The sequence below is a fragment of the Solanum lycopersicum genome, chromosome 1, assembly GCF_036512215.1.
Source record: "Solanum lycopersicum chromosome 1, SLM_r2.1".
In the NCBI taxonomy this organism is placed as follows: domain Eukaryota; kingdom Viridiplantae; phylum Streptophyta; class Magnoliopsida; order Solanales; family Solanaceae; genus Solanum; species Solanum lycopersicum.
This window is the reverse complement of record NC_090800.1, coordinates 58,668,826-58,694,034: the sequence shown is the minus strand read 5'-3', so window position 1 is coordinate 58,694,034 and position 25,209 is coordinate 58,668,826. Positions and strand designations below refer to the sequence as shown.

At 32.7% G+C, this 25,209-nt stretch overlaps 1 long non-coding RNA gene across 1 annotated transcript; it reads left to right on the top strand.

Annotated features, from left to right (window-relative positions):
• The first annotated feature begins 8,891 nt into the window (after nt 1-8,891).
• LOC138348508 (uncharacterized) lies at nt 8,892-16,472 on the top strand. Its single transcript, XR_011221142.1, has 2 exons — nt 8,892-9,217; nt 16,178-16,472. It is a non-coding gene; the product is annotated as an uncharacterized lncRNA (long non-coding RNA).
• The last annotated feature ends 8,737 nt before the right edge of the window (nt 16,473-25,209 follow it).

The following is a 25,209-nucleotide window of genomic DNA, read 5'->3' as shown; positions in this document are numbered from 1 at the left end:
TGCATCAGCTATCAAATGAGGACCTAAAATCCCAAAAACTTTTTTCCCAGACCTTCTTTTCCTAATATCCAGTTTGAAGAGAACAATATGCATCCTCAGAGTGTTGCAAATGGTACAAGTATAACATAATGGAATATAGATGGTATGGCTGATAGTAAAATCTATAATAAACTCCAAGAGATGGGCATGAATATCACAACCTATAAATGGAAGAGTGCCACCGATAAGCAAGCAGCTAAAAGGATAGTTGCACGATATACAAGTACTCTATGAAATTGGTGGGACAATTATCTCACAGAACAAAATAAATGTGAGACAAACCCTGCACTGTGGATCTACCAATGCTTTGGAGAATCTATTGGTTTCTTTCATCTTCTGTAGAGATCCCACTGTTCAATTTTCCCTATATGGTCGTTCTCTAGTAGTTGGATGAGAGCTTGTATATATGTATTGGGTTGATATTTGAGGACCCAGGTTCAGTTGAAGTGGGATAAAAGTTTTTGGAGTGAGGAAGTCTATCTTTAATAGCTCCGACCTTATCACCCTGAGATATCTTAATCCTTTTAAGTTGCTCACTAATTCCTTCTAGCATTTCTGGAGAGTTGTTGAAGTCATTAGCTTGTTTAGGGAAATCTTCTAGGGAAAATTAATGGATTTTAAAGTTAGAATTAGTCTCTAAGTTGAAACCTAATTTGGAAGAACTGGGTTTGTTACCAATCTGGCTGGTACCACTGTAATTATACTTTGAGTCCTCAATTTGTTTGGAAACAACATGAAGAACCTAGTTAGTATAATTATTTTGTTAAAAGACTTTGTTTATTTCTTCAATAGTCACAAAGTTGTTTTCTTTATGTTCTGAGGGTTTTTTGAAAGGTGCTTCTTTCAAAACATCTTTTCTATAAGGGATGTTTATACCTCTAAGAGGAGGAAAAACACATTCGACAACCTTGTCTTTGGTATGCCATCTGTTAACTAATACCTGAAGCGATGAATTGGATTTACCGATTTGGCCAGTAGATTCAAAACATTTGAAGAATTCAATTTCTATTTTGAATCTCTTCATATCCTTAAACCATTTGTCTTTGAACAAGACTCTCTGATCCCTTGTGTATGTATCAACATACCAAGCTTTATTTAAAGCATGCTTAGGGCTCATCCACCACTTATTAATCTTCTTTGTGTCGGGAGTAAATTTTTTGACTAACTTAATAACTCCCATACAATACTTTTTCTTATAAGAAAAAAGCTTTCCTTTCACTAGCAGTAGGACTTCCAACAATATAAGAATCATTATAAACCTTGGGTATTGTTTGGGTGAAATCTACCCCGCGTAATTTATCCTGTTGTTCTGAAACCTCAGTGGTTTCATATAAATCTTCTCCTCCCTCGAAGACACTCAAACTAGAGTAAGGACCAAAAGAGAACATAGACGAGTTACCATCTGATTCAAAGGTTGTAGCTGACTGTCTTAAGTTAGGTCGAGCACCTGAATTTATAGTAGTAGTATGCTGGTACTCTATTACTCGCTGAACCATTTTGAGCAATTGAACCACTTCTCCCGTTATAGGCCTTTGGCTAGCTTCCGGAGCAACACAATCCTCAGGAATTTTGCAAACCCGCACAAAATCCTCCTTTGGGTACTTCCCCTCAAGTCTTGGATCAGCAAGTTCTTCCAAACGATTCTTGTCTCTAAGTATTGGTCTCGCCCAAGTGACAAGATTCTCCTGCCTCTCGGGTCCTTGAAGTAGAAGGTCTAGCCGTAGACATTCTTCTACTAGAAGAATCATGGCCGAAAGAATTGGATATAAGAAAGATAAGGTTAAAAGATCCATTAGTAAATTGAAGAATACTTTCTAGGGAAGACCTAGAAGGCTGAACAGGAAGGGGTTCGGTGATAGATTCATATTTCAAACTTTCATCGGAAAGAATATCATTCCACTTTAACATTCTGGGCACAAATAGTGCTATACTCTATGTTAGATTCCATAAGCATAGTAACACCTTTGGGACTAGAGTTAATTGCCTTTGGGGCAATAGTGGTTTTCATTAGCTTGTAATATACTCGATATATTATAGCTAAATCTCTGGTTCCTAATTTGCTATTCATATTCCTGGTTTTGTTGATGAAGTGTCAAGGTATCAAGAATATTAGGGTCTTCTATCTCTACAGAGAAATTAGGATAACAATTGAAGTAAACCGGCCCCTGAGCAACATTACTTTCAAAGATTCCTAACAACAAATCATCAACATTGAGAAGTCTAGCATATCTTAGCATTAAACAAATAGGAATATTTAAGCCTTTATGAAAAGGGGGTTTAACATCTACCTAAACAATACCAATATGAAGAAATTTAAATTATTTTCTATGCCTGTCTATGTTAGCAGCAATCAACAATTTAATAGTCTCTAAAGAGTTATTTATTGCAGAGGTAGATTCGCAAGTTTTTATAAAAAAACTTTTAAACAAATTAAAATTACCTATTTGATAAATCTTATTAATCTGTTCTTTAGGAATGGACAAATTTTTCAAACGCATATCTTCCTTTGACATAGATATATTAATAGAGTTAACAATATTGTTGCTATTCATGAGAACAAGTAGTTGTCTTTAGGCATGAAAGAACGTCAAGGATAAGCTAAGTAATATATTGGGTATATTATAAGCTAATGAAAACGACTATTGCCCCAAAGGCAATTAACTCTACTCCCAAAGGTGTTACTATGCTTATGGAATCTAACCAAGAGCATAGCACTACTTTTGTACTCAGAATGTTGAAGTGGAATGATATTCTTTCCGATGAAAGTTGGAAATTTGAATCTATCACCGAACCCCTTCCTGTTCAGCCTTCTAGGTCCTCCCTAGAAAGTATTCTTAAATTTACTGACGGATCTGTTCACCTTAAGTTTCTTAGATCCAATTCTTTCGTCCATGACTCTTCTAGTAGAAGAATTTCTATGGCTAGACCTTCTACTTCAAGGACCTGAGAGAGAGGAGATGATTTATATGAAACCATTGATGTTTCAGAACAACAGGGTACATTCCGCGGGATAGATTTCTTCCAAACCATCCCAAGGTTTATTATGATTCTTTTATTGATGGAAGTCTAATCCTAGAGAAATGAAAGATACTTCTCATAAGAAAAAGGATTCTATAGCAGTTATTAAGTCAGTCCACAAATTTACTCCTGACACAAAAAAGATTAATAAGTGGTGGATGAGCCCTAAGCATGCTTTAAATAAAGCTTGGTATGTTGATACATACACAAGGGATCAGAGAGTCTTGTTCAAAGACAAATGGTTTAAGGATATGAAGAGATTCAAAATAGAAATTGAATTCTTCAAATGGTTTGAATCTACAGGACAAATCGGTGAATCCAATTCATCGCTTCAGGTTTTAGTTAGCAGATGGCATATTAAACACAAGGTTGTCGAAAGTGTTACTCCTCCTCTTGAAGGTATAAATATCCCTTATAGAAAAGATATTTTTAAAGCAGCACCTTTCAAAGAACCCTCAGAACATAAAGAAAACAACTTTGTGACTATTGAAGAAATAAACGAAGTCATTGAACAAAATAATTATACTAACCAGGTTCTTCATGTTGTTTCCAAACAAATTGAGGACTCAAAGTATAATTACAGTGGTACCAGCAAGATTTGTAACGCACCCTGTTCATCTAAATCAGGTTTCAACATAGAGACTAATCCTATCTTCAAAATCCATAAATTTTCCCTAGGAGATTTCCCTAAACCAGCTAATGACTTCAATAACTCTCCTGAAATCCCAGAATGAATTAGTGACAAACTTAAAAGTATTAAGATCTCTCAGGGTGATAAGGTCGGAGCTATTAAAGATAGACTTCCTCACTCCAAAAACATTTATCCCAGACCTTCTTTTCCTGATACCTAGTTCGAAGAGAACAATATGAATCCTCAGAGAGTTGCAGATGGTACAAGTATAACGGAATGGAATATAGATGGTATGGCTGATAGTCAAATCTATAATAAACTCCACGATATGGGCATGAATATCACAGCCTATAAATGGAAGAGTGCCACCAATAAGCAAGCAACTAATAGGATAGTTGCTGGATTTACATATACTCTAAGAAATTGGTTGGACAATTATCTCACAAAACAAAATAAAAATGAGATCCTTGATGTTGTTGCAAGCAAGAATGTTGTTAAGAATGAAGGAGGTCAAACTACTACTTCTTTAGAGGTAGTTGAGGATGCAACAACAACTCTACTTTACAGCATTGCTAAACATTTCGTGGGAGAACCACGATTATTTCAAGACAGAAGTTTGGAAATATTAAACAATCTTTACTGCAAGAAGTTAACAGATTTCAGATGGTATAAAGATACGTTTTTTACAAAGGTCATGCTAACAGATGACTGCAACAATGATTATTGAAAAGAGAGATTCCTTAGTGGATTACCTCCCCATTTTGCAGAAAAGGTTCGATAAAAAATAAGAGATCGATGTGAAGGTAAAATTCCATATTAAGAAAGGACTTATGGAGATCTTACCAGTATAATTCATTTCATAGAAATGGAGCTATGTACTGATTTAAAGATAAAGGAACAACTTAAGAAAGATAAAAAAATTTCAAGTAATGAACTTGGTAGTTTCTGTCAACACTTTGGTTTCCCAAGTCTAAAACCCCCTTCTACAAAAAGGTTTCAAAGAAAGAATGATCTGAAAAATTGAGACCTAAGAGAAGATCCTCAAAAGAAAAAAGATATTCTAAAGAAAACAGAAATGAGAAAAATTCTAACGAAGACAAATGTTGGACTTGTGGAATGTCCGGACACAAGTCTCTTGATTGTGCTAGAAACATGAGAAAGTAAAGATGAAAATCAATCTTCATGAAGTAGATGACGAAACCAAAGAAAAGTTTCTATCTTTATTAAACGAAGAAGAATGAGATTCGTCTTCCTCTTCAGAAGAAGAAGAAACTGAAGATGAGGAGTTCCTCAATGTTGCTCAAGGTAGTTCTCAAGATAGTGGACATGAATGTAATTGCCAAGGAGCATTTTGTCATTGTGATAGCCAATCTGTCAGAGTCCTCTCTGAAGACTCTATAGAAATCTTATTCGCAACTATTGAACATATCAAAGATAATGATGCTCGAAGAAACTATCTTCTAGAGCTTCAAAAGCTTGTCACTAAACAGAAAGAAAAGGAAGTTACAAGAAATGTAATTCCTTTATGCATGAAACAAATCATGCAAAAATATACGGATAAGAAGGAACAACCTTCTATCAATGATCTTCGAGCAGAAGTTAACTACCTCAAAGAAGAAGTTAGAGAAGTTAATTCAAGATAACAAAATTGAAATTGATGCTTTAGCAAAACAATTTCTTAAGGACGCTGAAGTATCTCTTAAAGGAAAAGAGATTGCTAATTTTGATAACGAAGATAAAGAAAACAACTCTTCCAATCAATCAGCCCCTTCATCACCTAAAGGTATTGATTGAACATGAAGGTATCAGTATGATCACTAAGGTAAGACCACAAAGTTCTCACATTATGATTAAGTTAGTAGTTAATTCAGATTTTGTACTTAACAAAATTGCTTTGTTAGATAGTGGTGCAGATCGTAATTGCATTGTTGAAGGTCTAATCCCAATCAAGTACCTCCAAAAGGGAACTACCAAGTTATACATCGCGACAGGTGAGCGTATCTGTATAAATTATAAACTATCAAATGCTCATATATGCATTGACGGTATTTGCCTTGCTATTGATTTTATTATAACTAAAAACATTAAAGAGGAAATTGTTTTGAGTATACCTTCTATTACCCAAATCAAACCTTATATTTCAGATTTTGAATCAATCAAAACAAAAAATTTAGGAAAAGAAATTTTTAGGAAAAGAAATTTCCTTTCCTTTTATCAATACACTTTCGGTTGAAGAAAGTAAATTTTTGCATACACAAACTGCATTTAAAATCAATCAGATTTGTTTTTTAAAAAGGATATTAAAATTATGAAAACTGAGAAAATTTTAAAAACCCCGAGAATGGTTGCTAAAATAACCAATATTCAAAAGAATTTTGTAAGTGAAATTTGCTCAGATTTTCCAAACACATTTTGGGATTGAAAATCCCATATTATTGATTTACCATATATTGATGATTTAATGAAAAGTGCATCTCTACAAAAGCTAGTCCTATTCAGATGAACCATGATTTAATGGAAATTTGTAAAAAGGAAATTCATACTCTTTTGATAATAAAATTATTTGTCCCTCAAAATCACCTTGGAGTTGTTCAACATTTTATGTTAACAATGCAACTGAACAGGAATGAGGTTCCTCTAGACTGGTTATTAATTACAAACCCTTAAACTCGGTTTTAAAGTGGATTCATTATCCGATTCCTAACAAAAGGGATATTTTAAAACGAACTTTTAAAGATAATGTTGATAGTAAATTTGATTTAAAATCAGGATTTTGGCAAATTCAAATTGCTGAACAAGATAAATATAAAACAGCTTTCAATGTCCCGTTTGGACAATATGATTGGAATGTCATGCCTTTTGGGCTCAAAAATGCCCCATCGGAATTTCAAAATATTATGAATTCTATATTCAACCATATTATTCATATTTCTATTGTTTATATTGATGATGTATTAATCTTTTACGAGGACATTGATTCTCATTTCAAACATTTAAATGTTTTCTTTAAAATTGTTAAGCACAACGGATTAGTCATTAGTGCTAACAAGATTAAATTATTTCAAAAAAAAATTAGATTTTTAGGACATGATCTTTATCAAGGTACCTATAAACCTATTTGCAGATCAATTAAGTTTTCTAATATATTTCTCAATGTCATTTTAGATAAAACTCAGTTGCAAAGATTTTTAGGGAGTCTCAACTATGTAGCTGATTTTATTCCCAAAGATAGGCACATTTGCAAACCTCTCTTTGATAGGTTAAAGAAGAATCCTTCACCCTAGAGTGATGAACAAACCAATGAAGTTATTCTTCTAAAGAATATGGTTAAAGATCTTCCATGCCTTGGTATTTCTAAACCTGACTATTTCATGATTGTTGAGACTGATGCTTCTAATAGTAGATACGGTGGTATTCTTAAACAAAGAAAAGACCCCAATTCTTCAGAGCAATTAGTCTGTTATACTTCTGAATCTGGAATTCTGCTCAAAGAAATTACAGCACGATCAAAAAGGAAATCCTTCCTATTGTTCTTTGTATAACTAAGTTTCAAGATGACTTGATCAATAAAGAATTCTTGCTTTGAGTAGATTGTAAATCTGCTAAAGAAATTCTCCAAAAGGATGTTAAGAATATTGTTTCTTAAAAGATTTTTATCAGATGGTAGGCCTTATTAGCCTGCTTTGATTTCCAAATCAAATTTATTAAAGGTGAAAATAATTCTTTACCAGATTTTCTGACGCGATAAATCTTGCAGGGAAAATCATCATGAGGCCCTCTTCAAGAGCCATAACAGGGAGCCCCTTTAAGAACAAGGGAAAAAGTCGTGAAGGAAAACCTTCAGTAAAACCATTTGCAATCAGGACATCATCGAGTGAACAAAATAAATACTCAGCTTTGGCAAATTTACCACCTATTAACCCAGCCTTTACAATAACTCCTTTTCCTCCTTTGCCTCCAAGCTCTAATAAACCTTTTAAACTGATTGTCGAACCCTGTTCGCACTCACCATTAGGAGTACCCAGATACTCCTCTTCCAAACCAAAGACTCTTACACCATGAAAGTTCCACAGATCTTCAAAGAGGCGGTTGCACCGACTACTGCTTCAACTACAGATAAAACTCCAAAGGTAAGAGAAACCTTTGAAATGATCTCTTTGCAGATCTCTACAATATTAGCCCTTGACAAAGAATATGAGAATTTTGAGGTAAAGTATCTTGACAAACATATATTTTCTAATAGAAATTATGTCGGTACAAATAGTCCACTAAAAACAAGAAAATACTTTGAGTTTATTCTTGTTGATACCGGTTCAATTGAAATTGAACACAAACTATGTGATAACTCTGATCCTGATAGTATCGATTACTCTAAAGTGACTATCAAGAAAATTTTATCTCCTTTTGAAAGGCATGTAGATCACTTGCACATCCCTATTAATCTATCGAGAAATCACAAACCTCAAACATTCAATTAACATGACAACAGATCAGCTTGGTTCAACTTCCTCTACCTTAGGCCAACTACTCACACGTGGTTTGTCAAATATAGTCTACAAGTTACCAAGAGAGTCATTCCGAGATGGTTTTACGAATGGTGGAGCTGTTTTGGCGGAAATATACATGTTTTGCCAAAAAACTTTGTTGACAAATTCAGTAAGTTTCAGCTCGATCAAGACATATCTTCTCTCCCAGAGAACATAAAATTGTTTAAATATTTTATTCAAAAAAGAATTTCTTATATTATCAGTTGGACTTTCTGTATTGCAGAATTTGACAGGATCAAGTATCTGTCAAGAGAAGTCTTGATTAAAGGATAGTCTCCAGCTCCAAAAGAAGCTGCAATCGTTAACGAATCGGTTTCTAGAAGATCTCCCCAGAAGTCTTTATCTAAGAATGAACTAAAGATAAAACTACAAAAGGCCTTGTGAGACTTACAGTCTGAAGATAATGAACAACCTATAATGAAGCTCCTTGAAGAAGCTTCATCCTCTCAAAGTGATGATAATGGAGACATGTTAAAACCTAATGTTTTGGCACAGTCTTATTTAGATCCTTTTTATGATTAATCACTAGTTGAGGGTATTAAAATCCAGAATAACTAGTTTTTCAGATAGAGGCTCATAGAGCTGGAATTATCTAGAAAGAAAAGGAAGAGTCTCAAAGGGACGGAATTTATTTTTGATTAAATTATTGAATGGACTCTTTCAGGACCAGCAAAGCATGGTCAATCAAAGCATTATCAACAAATATGGCCGACAAAGTGGCAGACATAACTTTATCAAAAGATAAAGATAAAGGTGCTTTTAGAAAGAAAACAATATACTTTGCTTTATCAAAAGTAACGGACGGAAATCAACAGCCAATCAGAAGAAGATCTTTTAGATTTCCCTTATCTTTTCAAGTGTATCTATGAGTTTGTATTTTCAAATTAAGAGCATCAGAAATTTTACGAATACAAAATTTTCTTGAATACTCTACCTCTCTGTAAAAATTATGAAATATATCTTGGAATAAAGCCTTACTTCTGTAAGTTCCTTTGATTTTCTTCTAATTACCTTTTCTACTTTCTGCAAACAGATCCGAAATGATATTAGAGCTATGTTTATGACGTTAGTTGTTAGCATGAGTAGCTAAATCTTTAGGTTTTCTAGGCTGTTAGAAATCATGTGATTATTAAGATAATAAAATAATCTTAACTTAGTAATTATCCAGCTTATGATTTATTATATTTGATTCTTATAGTAATCTTAAGAATTTATCTTGGTTATCATCTTGTATAATATATTAGTTAACTTCTATTAAAGCAAGTTAAAGGCCATGGTTTCTTTTTATCATGTTGAGGTTTTGTCTCTGCATAAGTCTGAGTATGCCGATTAATCTCCGGCTTAAGGACTTGGTTATCCTGAAACTAAATCATTGTAAGTCCAGTAAGACCCATGGGGGCAGGCAATCGATCTTTTGGTAATCCGTCCTACAATATGACTTGCCAAAGATTTGTAATATCCAACATGTGTGATATAATTTGAGTAACTTCCAAGGCCAATTTAATTGCTAAATCATTGTTAACCGTTATATTCTGTAGATAATCACTGCTTTAATTTCTTTAGATTTACGAGAATCATAGTTAATTTTTCATTAGTTTGATAATCTTTGTTAAAATTATTCTTATTGCTTTGCTTACCCTTGACGTTCTTTCATTCCTAAAGACAACTGCTTGTTCTCATGATAGCAACAATATTGTTAACTCTGTTAATCGTTCAATATCTAAAGATGATAGGCGTTTGCTAAATTGCTTCATTCCTAAAGAACAGATTAATAAGATTTATCAAATAGGTAATTTTAATTTGTTTAAAAGTTTTAATATAAAAACTTGCGAATCTACCTCTGCAATTAATAACTAATTGGAGACTATTAAATTGTTGATTGTTGCTGACATAGAGAGGTATAGAAAAGAATCCGAAATGGTATCTAAACACGGGGAACTCTATTGGGCAACATTATAGGCCAATTTCTATATACTATTTTTACAACCACTTACTCACCTACCGGGGTATTCACCATAAAAGGTTCTTTTAAGATATCGGGAAAAATACAAAACTTTCTAGGTACCTAAGGGGTAACAAATGATAAGGTAGAACCTAGTTAAAGTACAGAATATACATTTAAAGATATGACTTTTAACATACCGTTCACCACATCGGGAGAATTCTCTTGTTCACCCCTAGAACGGAGATCATAAAAGTGATTGTTTCTTGGAGCATCAACATAAGAACCACTACCTTTTCCACTCCCCTTCTCTTGATCCTTCACATTAGGGAAATATTTAACCTTTTGATAACTTTTACCACATTCGAAGCAATTGTGCATTCTAACTAGGCATTCACCCATGTGTTTCTTGCCACACTTCCTACATGTAGGCTTCTTGCTTTATGAAATTGTACCCCTTCCATTTTAAGACTTAGGGTTAGACCATCACGAGCTTTGGGAAATTTGGAAAAGACTTAATTGGAGAACCTCTTCATAAATCTAGGCATATCTTAAATTTCAAACCTTTCCTTTGATGAACAACTTTCAAAAGACCTGGCGTTTCGATCCTCTCTATTCTTCCTCCTTAGTATACTTTCTTCCACTTGTTATGAATGAACCATTAGATGTGAAATATTAATATTTTCATGAATCATAGCCGAAGGACATTCTTACACTAAGTCATCAGACACTCCCGTTTGAAAATGACTCATATCATCCCTTAGGTTAGACACCAAGGATAGAACATACATAGAAAATTTTATAAAATTTAAGGATTAATCAAGTACACTCATACCTCCTTGACGAAAGTTGAAGAATTCTTCCAACTTAGCTTCCCTCAACTCTTTACGAAAGAACCTATCAAGAAAGGATCTCTTTATGATCTTCCAAGTCACCGGACCACCTCTTAGCACCATGTTATCCCTCCATTCAGTGGACCTAGTTTTTTCCACATCTTTGAATAGATAGACGACCAACTCAAACTTTGCACCCATAGTCACCCCATATCATATACGAACTTATAAACCTCATCCACAACATCTTTAGGGTCTTCATCCGTTTTCGACCGAAAGAACATACAGTAGTTCATCATAGTAAATTCTCTCAAATGAGATGCCATAGTGGTAGCATGATGAGGAACACGGAGTCCAACTTCTCCATTCACTTTAGTTATCATGGCTTGGACTTGAGAAGCGACAACATTAGCTTGTGAAGTCATGGCTTACGCCAAATTGAGAAAAGTTACCCTTATCTTTCCATTGGTCATCGGTGGAGGAGCAACCGGAACTTGATCACCCATAGAAACTTGTTCAAGTGGGGGGACTTGATTGTGTTTCCGAGGAGCTTGGTTTCATGAGACCACACATTTGAAATCCCCTTCCTCGGCACTTCTTGTGTCTTTTCATCGAGTATTCATAGCTATAACCACAATAAAAGGCTTAGGTTAAAATAAAACATAAAATAGACAGTAGAGGCACAACATAGGATTACAAAAAGATGAGAATTTGATAAGCATATCGTCAATAAGTGTGGCGCGCTTCACAATAAAGAATACGAATATACATATACATGGTTTAGTCATCCTCAGAGAAATTTTCGACTATCCATTAATTATAACATATCATAGGTTAAATTATGGAATATTTAAAACTTTTCATCTTCATCTACAAGTGAGGTTTACTTAGACCTCTCTCTTACACAAAACATAATCATAGGGATCTTACATATACTCATCACATAGGAAGTACCACATAGACTTATACTTTTATTTCATATACATAATATAGAAATATAATCTCATAAGATGTCTAGGATAAGTCTCATATTAAACCATCTAGGTCGACTGAAACATTGGGATTATCCCATACTTCATTACAATAAAAGCCACATATAGGCTTATATACAACAATAGTCTTCAAATGAAAGAGAACGAACAAAATTGTTTGTAGATTAAACAACATCAAATAGGTAGATGGTGGCATCCTCCTCAGAAAGTGAGGACCTACCGAACCTGGAGAATGAGAATCCAAGTCTTTTTAATGGACCTCTAAAATATCAACGGATAGAACATACATAGTTTTATAAAACATAGAAATATAGGTTAGTAACCACTTGTACTATGTATGGAAACATGCATATAAAACATTTGAATGAATTGATCAGAGAGGATATTTACAGTAAAAAAATTCTAAGTCATTTAAAAGTCTTTAATGCACAATCCAGAATCCATATAATCAATAATTACATACTCATTAGGACAAGATCATATATCACAATACCAACATCATCAAGTATAATCAAGTCAACATGTGTTGTAGCATTCTTGAGTACATAACCAAACGATTCCAGCATCAGGTTAAAACAACAAACCTTGTATACAATTCCTAATATTACACTACATATAATACCTTTACTCACAACGCATCAGCAAGTCTACATGTTCAATGATAATGCAAAGCCCCATAAACTTACTCAACCAAGTAAACCAAACAAAAGATCACAAGCAATATCTATCTTCACATAATTTATTATAAGGAGTAGCCATCATCATATTTATTATTATACATCATTAGCATGTTCATAAGAGAAACTTACATAATATAGAATCTTCAACATGTAATTTCAATATATGCATATTGATTTACTTTATACATCATAAGAACAACCTTCTAGGACTTTCCTCAAGGCGAACTAGTGCAATATAAAGGTAGAGTCCCATACCCATACCTAGACTAAGTCAAACCCCTTAAGTCACCCTAGTTAGTGTTCACTTCATTACTTCATTTTACTTTCGTGAACACTTTCCTTAACTAACATAGACAACAAGAGCTAAGTGTGGAATCCGGTGTCATGATACCCTACACTGAAAGATGGTGGACTACTTAACAAGGTAGTACCAAAAAATGAACATAGCATTCATGGTGGATACACTAGCTAGTATTCCTACGGGGGGACATAGTTTAAGAACTAGGAGATATGCTTGGGGCCCTCTTTATGCACATTGCATTATAGTCTCCAATCTTATGAGTACAATAGTGAACCTACCTTTGCTACTTGGGAATGTGTACTCCTCACTTCTAGTTCACTGGTGCTAAGCTTCATTCCCTTTTTGAAATATATTTAAGCCTTTATTATTCATCATAGCTTAATTTAGGCCATAAAAGACTAACCCCTTTTATATCATAGTCATTAATAATTGAAATTTCATACGAACATCATTTTAATACAACCCTCAGATGTGAGATCAACTCATCATCATCATCATGTCATAATAAGTCATATAGACAATTCATAACCACATTTATATCATCATCCCTTAAGCATAATCTCACAATCACATACTCATGACATTTAAATTTGATCTTTATACCAACACTTACCTAATCTAATCATAAGGCATGCTTCAATTGAACTTCATCACCATGTAAAAGCCATCACAATTGAAGTAAAGGTTCAAGATCACAAAGTTTTACCAAATCCTCCTTCAAAAGCCATCATCATTGATCTTACCCTTAACTAAACCAATTTCATCCACCAATAACTGTGATAACATCATTCGATTATAATTAAACCAATAACTAAGTCAATTGTATCAATACGAATCAATTCTACATGAATTCTTCACCTAAGGTTAGCGAATATGGGTCAATCCATGATCTATTTCACGTACTAGGCTAAATCATCAAAAAAATAGCATAATTTAACAATAATACATCATAATGTAAAATTCCTTTTAGAAATAAACCCATATGAAATAATCTTTTTGAAAATCAATTTTGAAAGAACCCTTTGGGGAAAGGAATCCCAAAGGTGAAAGGTTACCATACCATTATATTGTTTGAATATTTATGGATAAAAGTGATATTCTTAAAGCCCAATAAGCCTTAGAACTTGCCCTTCAATGGAGTGTTCTTTGGGAGAGAGAGGAGGTGGAGTAATTTGGGTTTATAAATTATGAAGTGTTAAGTTGGGTTTAGGCTTAGGGTAGGTTAAATAGTCACTAGACTAACTTAATTGACCACCCCTAATTAAGAACCTAATAAATAAATTATTAAAGGAAGTCACTTATGCCTTGACAGAAAAATTGCAAGCCTAACCTATGAGACCTCAACCTACAATAGGTTAATCTACAGCCTTGCCACCCACTGCTATGCACAACCGTCGTTTGTATTAGAGACTATACATTTTGGAAATTTTTGAAAAATTTTTATGTGTTGATCTATTGTTTCATCTAAGCCCCGTCAACCAGGCGATACCCAGTCGTTTGGCAAGCTTAGATGTTGCTGCCTACACTGCCTCCTTTGGAATGTTTGGCTCAAAGGCAAGGGTCCTCTCCAAGGACCTTTAGGCTGGTCGTACCCGTACATTTCGACCCTAAACACACTCTTACTCTAATTTTCCACCTTTCTAGCAATTTTCAGCAATTTCCGACTCCTAAAACCCCATATAATAGGCTAAGGAACACTAGCACCTCTTTTACAATTCTCAAGACGTCTTGGACGTTTCTTGACGTCTTGACTCTAAAACTTTCTAAATGACTTATAAATAATAGTTTTTACCTTAAAGCAGTATTACAACCCTTAGACACTCATGTGAGGATCTATATTAGTTCTTGGACATTCGGAGTGTTATACGACAGTTATGTTCAGTAGAATTTGTTATAGTAGGTTCAAAGTATGATGTGCGTTAATTATATTGTAGAAATTGTCTTTAGTTCATTAGATTTTATAGGATTGTTGAGTTTTTTATGGAATCGTGTCGATTTTAGAGTTTTTTTAAGTTAGAATTGTGTGTACATATATTGGGCACCTGAAACTAAAGAAGAATAAAAAATATAATTGCATGTAGTAAAATTGGGATGAGAAAAAAGAGAAGGAAAAAATCGAGCAGGTTTTGGGACGAGGGCCCGCTTCAATGACATGCTTCACCAGCGCACAAAAATCACCTCCACATTGTGTAAAGGACATACTCCTCTATTTCAAAAATAAATTTACCAATCAAATATCTAAATGCATCTGTGCCTTGCAGAGTTATTTGCAGACAATGATTTCTTGATCGTTTCTCTTGTTTAACTATATAAAAACATTTCTAAACATCATAACATCTTTCCTATCACAAATAACAATCCTCCAATCCATAAATACAATTTAAGAAAGACAAGAGCTACGTCCAAAGAGTTCTTAGAGTTCTTTCGTATTGTCTTTTGCAAATATTTTAAAAAATGTTTTGAGACTTGAGATTTTATTTAAATAAGTGTAACAAATGAAGTTAATTTCTTCAAAAAGAGTATGTGGGAAATAAGTATATCCTAAGATTAAATGTTTTCAAATTTAAATTAGAGAAGAAACACCAATTTCTAAGAGTGTGTTAGAGATAGTTTTTCTGTAATTATCTCAAACCACAAAAAAAGTTTTTTTTTGTTTTTAAATATATGAATTGAGTATTTTGTAAGTATTATTCAGCACCAATGTGGGTACGAGTTCATATTAACTCAATCCTCCATAGATCATGTAGAAATTGTAAATCTAAAGGGACATGCGTTTTAGATGATTCCTTAGTGCTTTTTAGCATAGACCAGTGGATCCACTTAATTGAGAGGTTCTCTACTCTGGTAAGGAATATGGCAGTTCTGGCAGCGTGCGCGAGATACTGTATGCTTACAGTGATAGTTGTTGGTTAGAGAAAATCCAATGGAATTATATTACTTTATATATAAATTAAACGGTTATTGTATATCTTTAAATACATTGTGCTTCTATATAATGTTTAAATGTTTTATTTAAACTGCACTTTACTGTTGTTGATTTCTACGTTGAGTTGAGTATCCATGAATTGAGTATAGTTGAGGTAAGTGTTTATATCCGAATTCATTTCAAGTTTATCCCATGTTTAGTTTTCTCCTCGCTTGCTCGTACATTCAGTGTACTGATATCATTTATCTGGAATGATTTTATGATTGAGATACATGCAATCAGGATCAACATCCAGCACCTCCTTTATCCAGTTAAGTACTCAACATTAGCTAATGCACCTCTTTGATTTTTGTAGTATCACTTTAGTTATCTTTTGCTTTATTTATTTTGGATATTTCAGTTATTAGGAAGATCGGGGGTCGTTTGTTGACATCCCTCTTACTATCAAGAGGCTTCAGACAGTTTTTTAGTCTGCTGTTTTAGTTTTTTTATGTTGAGACTTGAGTTTCCTTTTTGGGTAGTTGAATGTTTCTTTTAAGATGTTCTACGTTTATTGAATGAGATTATCTTTTGTGATTGTTTGAAGTTGTTTATGTTTTCTACTTAGTGATAAGACAAGCCAAGTGTTTGCTTGAAGCAATAATAGTTCTCGAGAGTCAATCCTGCCCACAGTATATATTAGGGGCATGACATGTCTGTTACCTTGCGATGATCAATGTAATATTATCTATGATGAATTTATCTCTCCTAAGAAAAAATAAAATGATTTTCTAAAGCCCTCTATCATATTACTATTATAAAAAATTATGCTACGCTGATAATGTGTTCTTAAAGAAGAAAAGGAAGAAGAAGCTAAAGAAAAGGAGGAAAAAGGTCAATCAACATTTAAAAAAATTCTATTATTTTTTATGTTTCTATTATGAACAATACTTTTAGGACAAAAATAGTTTTATATGTTTTCGAAACCAAATTGTTAGTCTTCAAAATGGTAAAATCAAAATTTAAATAAAATACACATTACAATACAAAGTCTGACTTCAATAGTTCTCATAAATAACCTAAGAAAGATAACTTTTAAAAATATACACTAGGTTTGTTGTTTATTATTATTATTAATAATCTACTTCACATGAAATATTTAAAACAATTGTGATACATATCATATCTTTAAAATTTTGAAAAGAACATTTTTTTTGTTATCAAAAATAAATTAACATTAAATTTTTATTTAGGTATTCATCTAAATATTTTTATACATGTATTAAAAGGAAAAAAAATGACTTATAACTAGAGGAACATTTTCAAAGCGAACCTGAAAAAAATATGAGCATTTGCTTTTTCCAATTTGTGGTGCAACACAAGATCGAGGATTTTCGATTATTATGTCTATACGATCAACTTTGTGATGCTTATCCAATTTCTAGAAGAAAATATCAAATAAAAAGTTATTACCAAATTGATAAAAAACTTTATGATCATATCTTTATTGAAAAAAAATTAAACACCTTATAATAACTATGTTACACAATGGAGATTATTTTTCATAGCTTACCAATGAGACACCACCTTGTGGTGCAATAGAAGATATGGGAATAGCCAATAATGCATTTCTACAATCAACTTTATGGTGCATATCCATTTTCTAGTAGAAAATATGAAATTAATTAAAGTTGTAGAAAAATATCAAAGACAAAAAAATACTTGTTCTTCCATAAGTCTTATGATATCAATAACAAGTGAAATGATTTTCTTGAGAAACTTAAACTTCTTAGAAACTTTCTAGCATCTTCAGATAAAAAGAAATTTTGACTTTCTATTCTTGTAATGAAATTAGAGTTTAAATAGTCACACAAAAAAATTTATATTTTAATTTATTTATCTATGACATAGTTTAAGTAGAGTAATAACAGTAAGTCAATTGCTCTATGTTAATTCAAAGTTTGTTCAATTTTCATCAAATTTAGCATGTTTATTTTGTAGGAATTTAGGCATGTGATTTCCTTTTTTAATTTTAAGTCATTAGATGAAAATAAGAATTTGGATAAGTTATTTCATCTCCTAATTTTAAATTGTGAGATTAAATCTCAAATTCTCCAAAAAAAATTGATTTGAAAATTTCATACCATAATTTAAGATTTTTCAAATACAATTATAAACCCACAAATTTCTATTTCACATTAAAAATAATGATATAACTACACAATGTTTTGCGAGGGTACGAAAGAACTAATGAAGTATTTAGAAAATGTGAACATGATGATATAGTTAGTAATTATATTGACCATGGTCAATTTCACTAAAGATTACTTGAACAAAATTAAAGTTTACTACAACTCATTTTTAATGTTACCTTTTAATTGAACAAAATTAAAATTTGAACAATAAATATTATATGTTTTTAAATTAAATTTTTTATAGTGTATTGTTCTTTTAGGTTTTGTCCTGAACTTTTACTTATTTATTATGATTGTAAAAATAAAAAATTGGGATACTTTTTAGAGCTTTCATAACCTATGGGGTTTTTATATTTATGATAAAAAAAATACAATTTAAAAATTCAAATTGCATGTAGAGACAAAGCTTGAACTTTATTTCATATCATAATTTCATCTCATATGGTTGTTAATTAATCTAGTATTTATTGTATGAGTATAAAAGGTTCAAAAGACTTCTATATGTGATGAGTTTAATTAAGGATATATGTTTCATTCCTTCATAACAACACAGGTTTTGTACCAAAGACATACCATAGTATCTTTCTATGTAATGTATGGTTTGAATTTGAAAAAAAATAATTATATTTTAATACTTGAAAACAAATTCACTCTCAAAAGTAAAAACATTCTTCATGCATCATAGGAATCAATTCAATAATAATTATTCACTGTGTTATGATTTTTTTAATGGTATATTTTAGTATACTCATAATCCCTTTTTGTTTAGAAAATTTTTTGTCCAAATACATTTGGAAAAGAATATATTGTCCTTCTAGGATTTGGAGAACCTTTTCCTTATAGGTTTGGGACAACTGAAACTTATATATAGAGATATAGTGGGAGATTATAAAGCATGGTACAGGACAAAATGTAGCCCTAAAGTCTTTGAGAAAATTGTAAGAAACACTTCATCTTTTGTTTCATAGTGAAAAACTCTTTTTCTCTCTTCTTGGCGGATTATGCCTATTTGAACCTCGTTAAATCCTTGTTACTTTTTCTTCTCAGTTGTGTTTTCTTTGTGATTGTGTGCTAGTAAGTCCACAATATTCTCAGAAAATTATATAATGTTAAATGAATTTAAAATATCTTGAAAAACTTTTCGTTGCTTACATTAATGTAGGACTTATCTAAGAAATGGTACAATTGGAGAATAGAATTTAGGGTTATTTAATATCCATTAAAAGTATTACTTAAAATAATACTTATCATATACTTGATGAGTGCTCATCTTGGGCTTTATTTTAATGCAAATAGTGTCCTAAATTGTTAATTTTATATCAATATCTTTATAAAAAATATCCTAATTTTCTGCTACTTGCGGATTTACTAGGAACATGGACACTTAGGTGAGAAACGAAAGAACAAGGGAGAAAATGAGTTGAAGATGCAAAGGTTCGCATCGCCAAGCACACTTGGCAATCTGCCGAATAGCAAAGTTTTGCCCTATGTTACGGCAAGTGAGCATGAAAAAAGAGGATCATAAGGCGACTAAAAGGAGCAATCGGCGAATTTTGCGAAGCAGAAGATTACCTCCCATCCAAGCAGAACATATAGAAAAAGGAAGGCATCATGCAAGCGGCGACGAACTGAATGAAGGGTTATTCACCAAATCATTTGGCGAATCACGACTAACTGGCTGAAAAGAATCGCGAGCACGTTTCTGAAGTCTATAACTACTGAAGTCTTTTATTATTATAATAAAGAAAATTAGAGAGTTTTATAATTTTACACTTGACATTTTATTTTAAAACATTCTTCTTATGTTTTCTCTCTAGTTGAAAGAAGGTTTTCAGGATGCTTGAAGAAAGAAGTTCTTCTTCCAATTTTGGAAGTAGGTCCTCTCCATTTACCTTTCTTTGATATTTTTAACGTTTAATCTCTTATACAAACTTGATTTGTTTATCATTTTAAGTTTATTTTTTTATTGTTTGATGTGTGGCTAAAAAACATCATTCTTGGTCATTTTAAGTATACTTTATTATCTCTTGATGTGTGGCAAAAAACACCATTTTGGGGTGTGATTTAGCAATAATGGGTTTATTAATTTGTTAGGGCGTGCTTGCTTGTAGCCTATATTGCATTTTCATGGTGATTTCTCCTAGTGGTTATGGTTTAACCTAATAAATTTGTAGTTCAAAATACAATATCAACCATGTGTTTTTGACTTGCTCGAGAGAAAGGTCATGAAACTGAGACAACTAGAGTGGTCTCCTAGTTCCATATCCAAGAAATATCGTCAAAAGAGTGAGTATATATAAGGCGTAGGCTGGATAATTTATACGACTGGGTGTCAGTGAGGAGCCCATTTGATATGGGCCTATTTGCCATAGAGGGAACTCGCTTTCACCTAAAGCTTAGCCTAAACATGAGGACCTACCAACACTTGGAGAAAGAGTCCCAAACTTCTTCAATCGACCTTCTTAAGCTTCAATGAAACCCTACATTTTATAGATATATAAAGGATATGGGTCAGTTACCACTTGTAGTAAGTATGGGTATATGCACATAAACTATTTAAGGATATACATGAAAAAGATCATTTCTTTAGATAGCATGCTAAGTCATTTGAAAGCCATTAATGCACATACAATAGAACATATACAAGATAAGGATCACAACAACATAAAGCATGATCATAACTAAAGACATATCATCATAAAGTTATATTAAAATTTCATGTTCAATAGTTCATATCAACATAACAAACAACACTTACAAATGATCCCATCCCAAGACTACAAGTGCAATGCTCTTTTGAAGCCCCATAACCGCACATAATCAAGTAAACAAGATAGGAGACCATCAGAATGCTTTTCTTCATACAACTTATATCATAAGTAGTCATCATCACATGTAGCAATATAGACCAACACATGTTCATCAACATAACCAAAATCCTGTAAGAGCAACATCATATATCATAAGCATTATACATTTCATATTTATATTACATAAGAACAATCTCCTAGGACTTCCCTTAGAGTAAACTTGTGCAATGTCTATGTAGAGTTCCATACCCCTAAAACTTAGTAGACTCCTAAAGTTACACTAATCAATATCCATTTGATTTAGCCTTTAATTTTACTTGAGAGAACAATCGCCTTAACCTACCTTAGACTATGTGAGCTAAACATGAAATCTGGTGTCATTAAACCCCATACCGAGAAAAGGTGTTCTACTTGCCAAGGTAGAACCAAAACATGAACATAGCATTATAGGTGGATCCACTAGCTAGTATTCCTATGAAGGTAACATAGCTTAAGAACTAGGAGATATATTAGAGACTCATAGTTCCACATTATATGCATCATCTATCTCATGAGAGTCATTGTGAACCTACCTGTAACTTGGGAAGGGACACCTCTCATATTTGGGTCACTCGGTGCTAAGCTAATGTCCCTTTTTGAATAACCTTTAAGTTATCATTTATCATAAATCTTATCATAGGCCATATGAGACTAAATCCTTGTATAAACATGATCATTAGTTCATTAGGTTTAGGATGAGAATTTCCTTTCATCACAACACTTCATTAGTGAAATTTACATATCATAGTCATATTGTTTAAGGCATACAATAGGGCCTCATCAACTTGTATTATCATATCCTTACCTTTATCTCACATTTAACATATTCATAGCTCAACGTATATGCATAGAAACATCATACATACTTTGGTTGCCACTCTATCATTAGGATGAAGGGAAAGGGTTCATTTATGAGTTTATTCAAACAATCCTTCCATTCCCTACATTACATTAAATTAAGTGAAAGTTATAACATAATCAAATTCCTTATTTAGGGAGAGAAAATGCCTCACACGAAACCAACAATACCATATCAATTATTCAACAATACGTACTTAATTAGCCATAGAAAATAATAATTCTTCGCCATTAGTCATAAATTTCGAGTTTGGAAGAAAATCCATTTGTAGAGTAAAAACCCTAGGAATTAGAATTGATACATATCGTCTTTGAAAGGACCTCTTGTTAATAGGAAACTCAAAAGTGAATAACCCATACCTTATTGATGAATTTATCCATGAATTTTGAATAAAAAACTTGGAGACTTTGTCTGCCTCCTCAAGATTTCTTGTTCTTCAATGGTGGTTAAATGGACAAAGAGTTTTGAGAGAGATGAGAGGGATTTGATAATTCTGATTTTGAGCACGTGTAAATGGTTTTAAAATGACCTAAGCCCAACATAAAATCGTCCCTAAGATTACTCAAAAGACCCATCACTTAATTTTGTCTTTTTGTGAAGTTAAACTGACTTTAAAACGATGCATATGAATTTGGGAAGTGGTTGCGCATCGTGGGGCCAATCGCAATTCCTTTTTTGAAAATTTGGGTTGAGGAAGTGAGCCTCGTGTAGGTTCTGCGTCGCGAGGCAAAATTTTCCTATCCAGTGCTGGCTGTGCGACGCGCAAGCGCTTACATATATTGGCTTTCGCAAGCTGTTTTGGCAGCTTGCTCGCCAATGTTTAGGTCCTCCTCAAGGACTCTTCGGGTGGTCCTTCGGGAGTCGTTATCAGAATTTTGAACCCTTTGTACTATATTTTACCGATTTAAAGTTGTTTTACAAGTTTTGAACTTCATTTGAACTCCGAAATCTTCACCAAACATAGGGACGTCTACTAGTTCAATTTAGCTAGTTTCCGGATGTCAAGGTCTTTCTTTATCGTTTTAGATCTAACATTTTCTAATTGAGTTTATTTCATTAATCTAGGTCTGTAAAAATCATTTTAAACATTATTTAATAGGCGAAGGTGTAGTCTAATTCATGGAACTTTAGTTGTGTTACAACTACATTGAAGAAGAAGACCAAGGTTTACCTAGGACTCTAAGACCACGACTTTCTCCCTTGTTTTAAAAGGATTTTCTCTCAGTTATGGATGCTTTAAGATCTTGGGAATATTTACCCAAGAGTCCCTCTAAAAATGTAATTACAAAGTTCGCCAACTTCTAGGTTTTCAATCCAATTCGTTGACCTTATCTAAAGATAATTTTATTGATCTAAATTGATTAGTTATGATTTTATATGAATGTTTTGATTAATTTATGTAGTATTGATAGTTTTTGAATAATTCACCAAAAGACCCATGATTTTCCCTTCTTTCTCAATTCTAAATCCGAGCTTGTGTTGGATGATGATTAAAGGATGAGAATTTAGTATGTTATCTTGTTATGCATTATTATTTTATGATATTGTTCTATAGGATGTATGAATATCAATTAACTATGGTTGAATCTTGAAAGATTCCTTGAAGTGTATGGTAAGGTCCTTCAATGTGATGGGGGTTTGTTATGTTGAATTGCTGATCCACTTATGGTGGAGGTGCTTAATTGATTTATGTATTGTGAAGTTGAATTATGATTTATCTTCCCTATACCCTATTTATGTCCAAGAATGATATTCTATGAAAATGAATGTTTTGAGATGTTTATGGCAGTGTTTTTATGTGAATAGAAGGTAATTCTCGTGAACACTATATGAATATGATATGTAAGATGTAATATCGCATGATGTTGGTTCTTTGATGAAATGGTAATCTCATCTTTGAAACCCTTGAGCTACATTAAATATAAGGGGTAAGAACTAATATTAAGTAAAAGATAAAGGTTACTTAAAAAAGGGAATTTGTGCTTAGCACCAAGTGGATATGTAAGTAATATGGGATCCATCCCAAAGTAAAGGAGGTTCCCACTATGATATCTTATGAGATGGAAACCCACATGTTAGCAAGTATAAGGTTTCTAATAGCAATCTCCTTATATCGCAAATATGGGCCAACAAAGGACTTTAGCTAGTGGATCCACCTAAATGCTATAATTTATGTATACCCTACCTTGGCAAGTAGGACACACTCTTTTTACTGTTGGAGGAAGACACTTCATCCCATGTAAGATCACATGGTCTATGTCGGATATGGCAAGAATCTCCATAAAGTTAATGAATGAACTAATATAAAGACCTGAATTCTAACTAGGGATTCTTGAGGGATGATACTTAGTGTAGGTGAGGGTATGGGACTTCACCTATGCATTGTACAAGTGATTCTTAAGAGGGGTTCTTGTGTGAATTCTTTATGTATGGAAACTTCTGAATAATGTTAAGAATTGTTTCACTTATTGTGATTATTGATGAAGAATGTGTCTATACTTATGACTTTTTGATGGTTTACTTAGTATGTGTGGGGGTATGGGACTTGATATGTACATTGCACAAGTGAGCTTCAAAGGGGGTTATGGATGGTGTCTTTATGGTGTAATAATAAATGAACTCAAGGATGTAAGATATGAATTATAGCATTACATAATGTTACATATGATCATGAATTTCTCTTTATCTTATTATTTGCGTTGATTGTATATTCCTTGAATGTGCATTATAGGTTTTAACTTGAAATAGCATGTTTACAAGAAAGGTCCCTTTTATGCATGTTTTTACTTGTTGTAATTGCATTGCTTCCACTCTTAGTACATGTGGTCCATACTAACCCATATTTCTTCTATTTTTCTACTATGTGTAGGTTATTGTTTTTAGGTTCTTGTTTCAATGAAGGAAGGCTTGGATTGCATTCTCCAAGACATGGGTATGTCCTCAAGATACAAGGACTTCATAATTACACTATGTTTTAGTTTGTTGCAATAGACTACTTATGTACTCTTTTCTAAAAGACTTTTGTATTGTAAGGGATATGTTCCCTATTAGCGACTCGATATTGTACTAGATAGTTTCATGAGACGACATTTAGACACTAATTTTCTAATATGATAGACTCTGACATTGATGTTGAAAAAATTTTAAATTCTACATTATTCAATGTCTTTATGCAATGATTATTATGGTAAAGGCTCGTATAAGTTATACACTCAAACTTTCTTCTCAAATAAGAAGTAAAGCAGTCATATCGAGTAAAGAACCCAACTAATGAGGTTTGGATTGTTCCCACGAGGAAAATAGTTCAGACTTAACTTTATTCTATTATTACTATTATTTAGTCAATTATTTTCCTACAAAACAAAAGACAAAAAGGGGGGTTTATTTCTAATTTAATGAAAATAATTAACTAAATTAA